Source organism: Neomonachus schauinslandi, chromosome 2 (genome assembly GCF_002201575.2).
Source record: "Neomonachus schauinslandi chromosome 2, ASM220157v2, whole genome shotgun sequence".
NCBI classification, from domain to species: Eukaryota; Metazoa; Chordata; class Mammalia; order Carnivora; family Phocidae; genus Neomonachus; species Neomonachus schauinslandi.
Window position 1 is genome coordinate 27263276 of NC_058404.1, and position 8139 is coordinate 27271414.

Here is an 8139-nt window from a genome sequence, read left to right on the forward strand (position 1 = left end):
CAGGTCTGTCAAACACCTCCTGTTTCACTTTCAAATGGTCAAATATCTGATAATCAATCAGCTCCAAAGGCGGCCCTCCCTGAGCCCTTGATCCTCCACCTCCAGTTCTACGCCAGACCTGCTGCCCAGGTGCGGCTTGGGTTTTCCTTACACCTTTCCCGTGCTCTACATCTTCCTCTCACTTCACTCCCTTATTTCTCAGAAGCACATTCTCCAGAAGCTTCTTTTTTTTTTTAAAGATTTTATTTATTTATTTGACAGAGAGAGAACACAAGCAGGCGGAGTGGGAGAGGGAGAAGCAGGCTTCCCGCCGAGCAGGGAGCCCGAAGCGGGGCTGGATCCCAGGACTCTGGGATCATGACCTGGGCCGAAGGCAGACGCTTAACGACTGAGCCACCCAGGCGCCCCTCTCCAGAAGCTTCTTAAGAAAAGGCGCATTGGAGGTAAAATTCTTGACTCCCTGCATATTTGAAAATGTCTTTCCTCTACCCTCACACTTGATCCACCATTTGGCTGGTGATAGAGTTCCAGGCTGAAAAGATTTTCCCTCAGAGTTTTGAAGCTAGTGTTGGCTTGATCTCTTCTAGCTTCCAGTGTCACTGTCGAGCATTCTGATGCCTTTCTGATTTCATCTGTTTTGTATGGGACTGTTTCTGTTCTCTCTAAATGCTTTTAGTAGCTTCCCTTTTATGCCTGGCATACCTTTTTCATTATTTATTCATTCATTGTGCTGAGCGCTTTGTGGTTACAATCTGGAGACTCATATTACTGAGTTCTGGAAAGTTTTCTATTATTTCTTTGGCAATTTCCTCTCTTCCGTTGTCTTCATTCTTTTTTTAGAACAGCTATTAGTTGATGTCAGACTTCTTGACTTGATTCTCTAAGTTTCTTACCTCTGTTCTATTTTTCTTCTCTCTCTCTGTCTTTTTTGTTGTTGTTGTTGCACTTTTGGGGATATTTCCTCACATTTATTTGTCAGTCCCTTTACTGAGCACGGAAAATTAATTTTTTTTTGAGCAAATAATATATGTTTATGTTAAAGGTTCAAAATTATAAAGAGAATGTAGGTAGAAGTAAGTGTCTGCTGGACCTCATTCTTCGGACATCCAGCTCACCATGTCGGTAGGGATATTTGGTATAGGAGAGGGTGGGGCTGGAAAATGAGGGTATTTTATACAAGTTTGCATACTGAATGAAGGAAGTCCCAGCTCTCTTTCTTCACCCTGCTCCTAGAACACAACCCTCCAGGCATATATTCTTCTAGATAAGAATTGGCTAAGAGGCTTTGCTGGAGAATAGAACCTTGGCTATCTGTCAGCATCTTTGGGTCTTTTCTCCCTGGTTGTTGGTAAGATTCCCTAACATAGAACATTCTAATATCCCATTTAGAGAGTATAAGCCTGAAGCCCAGCTTCTAAGATTTTGAAAAAGAGAGCTAGCATGGGATGGGGTGTTGGGGGCTGGGAGGTGTTTGGGGAGCCATCTCCATAACTAGTATGTAAATTTTTAATTTATCTTTCTGTCTTCCATATTGTGCCACCACCCTCAACTATGCCCGGTGTCCCAACCCAGAGACCTTTTGTTTTGTCCTCTCTGGAGAATAAACCTTTAGTCTGCTGGGGATGGGATCGGGGGGATGTCATCTGGCTGAGTTGAATCAGGGAGGGATTCTGGAGTTCAAACTGCTTCTTCTGGTCTTTAGATTGGATGATTCCTATCCATCTAGTTTCTTGCTTACTGACCCTTTCCTTTGCTATCACCATCTTACTCTTACTGGTCTACCTAGTGAAGGTTTTATTTCAGATAATATTATTCCATTTTAGAATTTCCATTTTATTTTTTTAATAGTTTCCACATCTCTGCTGAGATTTCCTACATTTTCTTATATTATGAATATATTTTCCTTTACTTTGTTGAACATAGTTATAATAGATGCTTTCAAATCCTCATCTGCCACCTGGGTCCTATCAAAGTCAGTTTCTGCTGATTACTTTTTCTCTTGAGTATGAGTCACTTTTTTTTTTTTATTTCTTCATACACTGAATAATTTTGGATTATATCCTGGACATGGTGAATATTATGTTGTAGATAATCTGGAAAAGTGTTGTCTTTTTCCAAGCAAATACCTTGGTTGCACTCAAACTGAAAACTCTGATTTGGCATGGTAGCTCAAATCTCCTTTTAGTTTTTATACCTTTCACTGGGCTGTTTGCAGTTCTCCCTGCACATGTGTAACTTAGAGTCACCTAGATATTTGGTCAGAGTTTATGCACACCATTTATGCTTCCCTGTCACTGGCCTTCATCTTTCCAATATTACAAACCTCACTTTCCAGTGGCTCTGGTTGCCCTGAACCCTGCTCTCTGGTTCTTTAGGGAAGAAAGACTACAGATTTTCTGTTGGGAGTTTTAGCTTTGCAGCCTAGTCACCTTCCCTCCATCTAAGAAATAAAAAGGAGGGGGTGGCGCTCACCCTGCCATCCTGTGCCATTCCCTTCTTCCAAATGTTAGCTCCCCTCTCTAGAATCTGTTTGCTTTTGTTCACTCCACAGGGCCTTCAGAGAGTTTATTTTTCTAATGTTCAGAGTTTATAGTTGTAGCCTGTGGGAGGGCAGGTCCAGTAGGAGCTCACTCTGCTATATCAGAAGTAGACTCTTTAACTGCTTCTTAAACAACTGTTTAAGCAATTCTATTTTCAGTCATTAACTCTACTTCCAAAGTAACATGATGCCACCAGTTTCTGAGACGTTGGAGTTTCTGCATGCAAACGACGATACTACTGCTACTATATTCACCCATAAAAAAAATCTCTTAGTGAGCATTAAGTAGCATACAAATAAAGTAGGAGATAATGGAAGATTGAGTCATGGAACATTTGAAATCCGACATAATCCATGTAGCCTCAACATGGCAGAAGTTAGGTTTTTCAGCCTCATGTGGGCCAGAATAAGAGCATTCCTTTAAGTCAGCATTTTTAAAGATGTGGCTAAGGACTAGGGGCCTGTTAAAAATGCATATTTCTAGGCCCACCTTAATCTTCCCAAAACGGAGTATAGGGGTGGAGCCTCATAAGTTGCAGACAGTAAGTGCTCCCTAAGTGTTGCCTATTGTGATTATCGTCTTAGAATGCATAAACAACAAATAGCTTCCTGATGTGTGCTTGCCCCCCCCCCAGGTGCCAGGCTGCTGGGAGGGTTGCTGCTTATCATAAACAGGGCTGGTGTTACCAGCCAGATGCAGCGCCCGACTTCAAGGAAGCAAACGTGTTCCCAAGGGCAAACACAAATAGTTTGGAAGCATATTGTATGATAGGAAACAGTTTTGTTTTGTTTTGTTTTCCCAGCATCCGTTTGAAATGAGGTTTTGGAATAAGACTATAGGGCTGATTTAGAGGTGCTCTTAACATGCATACTCTGTAACTTCCAGTCAAGAAGTCACTATAATGGACAGCGACAATGACCCCTGGGCTATGAGGGTGTGACCTTGTCACTGTTCTCTCTGGCTTCCTCTCACCTTCCTACCAAAGGTTTACCCTGTATGACAGTAATCCCATAGAACTGGTCACTTCAGGGCACTACATACATACTGGAAACCTGTATGAAGGTCATCTCACTAATTTCTGGAAGCTAATTTTTATTTTTACCTTGCCATAAACTCAAGAGCACTGAGAAAGTGTCATTGGTCTGCTAGATCCATTTAATTAGGAATTAGCTTAATTGTTAATTCATTGGCAACTCTAGCCAATCAATTTAGGTCTCAGTAAACTTGTTCTAGAGACATTACTTTTTAAAGGATCCCTTTATCTATTGAGGTACAAGCTGTTTCCTAAGAAAAGTCCTCCTAAACAGCTATACTTTAACCCACAGAAGAAGATGTGGACATAGTCCAACAAGTCTTTGCTTCTAATTGAAATAAAATTTGAATCTCTTTAGGGTTTGAGTCAAAACTTTTGGCTTCATTCACTGGTTCAGAATTCAAAATAATTTCTCCCTCTGATCTTGTATTCTTTTTCTGAATATTATTGAATTCAAATCCCCTGAAATAGAGCTAATCTGCTCTAGTTGAATGTTTGGAATTCTTTAAACCCTCAAACAGGTTGAGTTTATCTGGAGCTTGGAAGTGGTGAACCTCAACATTGCAAACTTTTCTCTGAACTCAGACCACCCAAATGGTTCTTCTCCTGTAGAGCTGTTGGTTAGCCCTGAGATGCAGATTTTCAGTTGCTTGTTTCCTCCTTCCCTCCTTCCCTCCCTCCCTCCCTCCCTGCCTTCCTCCTTTCCTTTCCTTCTCTCCCTCCTTCGTTCCTTCGTTCCTTCCTTCCTTCCTTCTTTTCAGTTGTCTGTTAGTTACTCCTACTTTTTAGATTGGGAAATTGAAACATTAGAAAGGTAAGCATTGTGCTCATGTCTTGGTTACACACACCTTTTTGGGGGGAGATAGGAAAAGGAATAAAAGACAGGTCTCCCTCTCCAAGGCTATATAACCTCTCTCTCTGGGCCCTTTATGAGGACCTAAGTCAGTGGTTTGCCCCTTGGGCCATATGAGCCCTTAGAGGGTCTTTGAAGGAAGCAAGAGAGATTTTTGGGTTGTTTTAATATTTCAAAAAGTCCCAACAGAAATCGCATGTTTCCCAAAATAAAACTCCATGAGTAAACTAGAATGCCATGGTATTTTTGCTTTTGATTAGAGTTAAATTAATTCAGTTTGATAACATTGATTATCATGCTGATCTGAAGCTGTGATTACAGTTATATGCATCTTAGATGATTAAAATGTGAAAAATAGGTTGATTATGTCTTAATAAATGCAGTTTATTTGATAGGCAGAATCTTATAAAGCCTGAAACTAATCAGAAAAAAATATGACACATTTCGGGAACTCTCTACATATATCTAGAACAGGCAGACTGCCAGTGAACATAAAACTCTAAAACATATCTATTTTGAAATTTTCCTGGAATCACAAAACTCCATATATTTGTTCTTTCTGATTGCCTTAACATGAACAGTACAAAGTCGAATTGCCCTTTCTTATACTTTTTTCACTAGGATGCCTACAGTCCATGACCAGCTAATGTCCGTAACTGGCAACTGTCTAGTCTTAACTACATGTGTGTTACCGTATGTAATTTCAGATTATTGGGTTGATATCTATGAATGCTGATAGTACATTTTAAAGAAAGTATTTGAAAGCAACAATACAATGATTATATTGAGAAACAGAGAAAAGTGTAATTGACCATTCTGCTTAAACTCAACAGATCTCTTTCCCATGTGCTAACGACACACGGCAGTATTCTGGGCAATTATGCTCGTGTGCAAAGTATAAATAGAGACATAAGATATTTTCTGATCTCTTATAAATCATTAGACTAGTCGAAAGACATTTTTTTTTTTTTTTGAGGAAATACTCAACTTGCTTCCCTGAGTTAATTCTACAGGTTGAGGTTTTCATAATCATGTTACAATCGCTATGGCTTTGGGCGTCACTTTTGTGACTCACCTGGCTTGGGCTGCTTTAGACCCACAGTCCGGAGTTCATGTTGCTGAAGGGCAATGACTAAGATCATTGTTTCCCCTAGGGCATGGCCTTTAAAGGTTAAATCGGTGGGGCTTTAAAGGTTAAATCAGGCTCTGGGGCTTAGGAACATGTCACTTGCTCAGTTGAGGCTGCCTCCCTCCCTGGTATATTCTGGTTCCAGAGATCTTTCTGGAGTGTTCCCTGGTCTTAGGGAAAGTTCAGACAACACTGCTGTCTCCACACAGGTGTCTGTGAATTTCGACGTAATACCAGAAGTGGTTGACTATCAGTCACAGGGGTGATTTGTGTGAGCATTGTATGTCTGTTGGAGCATGTTACACAAGAACAAGAACGTGTGACGTAACAGAAGCTTAATCTCTTCGGGCTCCTCATGTGTAAAGGAAGGGGTGGTGCAGATGCTCACTGGGGACCTCCCAGGCGCTCACAAACTTTCTACACCTCTCAGCTTCCTTAATAGTAACTCTCAGAATAAAGATGGCCCCGGTACAACACAAGTGGCCAAGTTGAGCCAGACAGGTGGTAGTTTACATGTGTGTGAGACTCTCATTTGCGGGTAGGTGAAGCTAAGTTGAGGCAAAGCACATGCCTCAAAGTACATATTTTAATCTTAAAAAAAAAAAAGGAAGTTCCTCCCATGGAGAGTGACTCTTTTCCTTTGGTTTCTTCATGCTGGTACAGAAAACAACCAGCTCTGATGCTTGTAAGCATCCCCATTGGAACGTTTTATCCCAGGGACTTGAAGGATTAATGATTATAAGATTTTTAATTGTGTAATTCTCTATGATCTCAGAGGTGTCTTTAAAGTTCTTAACTTTCTGTTTGTCTTTCATTCTCAGCTCCCTCCCCTGCTTGAGACCTGTGGGGCTTGACATCTGGGAGCACTCTGGTAAGTATGTCTTATTAATGAAGCTGTCATTTATCTGGATTTTAGTCTACTGTGGCCCCCATTGCTCAGAGCCTAGATTATTTAAGCCTCACAATAACCTAATGATTTGCTCTCATCTTTATTTTACAGATGAAGAAATGGAGCTTTTTGAGAGACTGAGTAATTTGCCTAAAGTCATATAACGTGAAAAAACAGGATTCAGACTAAAGTGAGTTTAACCTGAGAGTTTGTGTTCTTAATCACTGTTCTATATCGTTTCCCTTCTTTTTGTTGAAAGAATGAATAATATGTGCTCCTTCACCCTGGGGAGAGTGTAATATTAGCAGATCTCCTCTGCTTGAAGACATTCTCTGTAATGGGGAGGAAGGATCTTGGGGTAGGGGTTCTCTTGCCAGCAAAACAGACATAACGACTCAATACCACTGACAGAGATTTAGAAATATGTACACACAAAGCAGAAGTCCACACTTCACAAGAGCACATTCAAGCAAAATGCCATATAGTAAACCCATGACAATGGTTGTTCTTGGGGATGGGGAATAAGAGTGGGAAATAAGGCTAAAAGGCAACAGATAAATATATAAGACAAGGGAGGGAATCCTTTCAGGGCCCAACCATGACAATGTGGACTGAGAAACATCACAAATGCAACCCTTTGCACTTGAGCATCTCCCCTCCCCATAAAACAGAGTTAAGAGGCAGGACAAGGGAAAAGTAGATCAGGTTGAGAAAAGATTTGGGATGCAAGGAAGACATGAGTGAGTGCCTCCTTCCTCGTGATGTTTCTCAGAAATCGTTTATTTAGTCTTAGAATGGAAGGACTTTAATGTAAACATTAGTTACACATAGGCATGAGGTTGCCTCCACCAGGCATCAGATTTTTGACAGAGAAGCAAAGGTTTGAGGTCCTATCATTTATATATTAAAGGGGAAACAGTCTCAGAATGCACCAGCTACAAGGACGGTCAGAGTGATTTCACAGGTAATAAAGCTGCAAGTTCAGAATGGTTGAAGAACTAGTCCAAGATGTCACAGCTGGTATGAGACGGATCCCCATGCTTCTTCTCCAGGCCCACCTGCCTCCACTGGTCTCTGGCCTGTGTCTGCCCCATGATAACTCTCTGCTTCTCTTGCTGAACTTGGGATGGATTTGCTTGACCAACATTCCTCCCCCTCATTACCTTGACTCAGAAAAGCCTTGACTTTAGAAGGTGGTCAGTAAATGCTGATGATAATGATCACTGATACTCAGGAAGACGTTCTTTGACTCTTCATATGTTTCAGTAAGAAACTGAGTTTTGTGCTCCTTGTTCTGCATTGTTGTGGCTTTTCATTCTATTCTAGTTTCAGCTCTGCTGTTAACTGTATGAACGTGCACCTGTCACGCTTATCTTGGCTTTAGTATCTTTATTTGTCCACAGGACGGTGGTTTTATATTCACCGAAGAGTCATCTAGTCAAGGCTCCTATGGTCAGTGCTCTTTTGGGAGCCCAGAACCTTCCTCACCAAGGCAGGCGTGGGAGAGCTCATGCTCACAAGATACTCTCTCCAGAGCTCCTCTGCATTTCAGCTGCTCGGCTGGGCAGGAACTTTCTGTCATTTCACCCATAAACAAGCCGCGAGGCTCTCACGAAAGACACAGTGCCAGTAGAGAGAGACAGTCCTTGCCTTCCAGGCACTATCATCTTATTAGAGGAAGAAGAACAGGTAGAT

The 8139-nt window shown here is 41.3% G+C and overlaps 1 long non-coding RNA gene across 1 annotated transcript; it reads left to right on the top strand.

The window, feature by feature from the left end:
* Window positions 1-361: 361 nt before the first annotated feature.
* Window positions 362-6603, top strand: LOC110584078. Its single transcript, XR_002480555.2, has 3 exons — window positions 362-443; window positions 6377-6426; window positions 6556-6603. It is a non-coding gene; the product is annotated as an uncharacterized LOC110584078 (long non-coding RNA).
* The last annotated feature ends 1536 nt before the right edge of the window (window positions 6604-8139 follow it).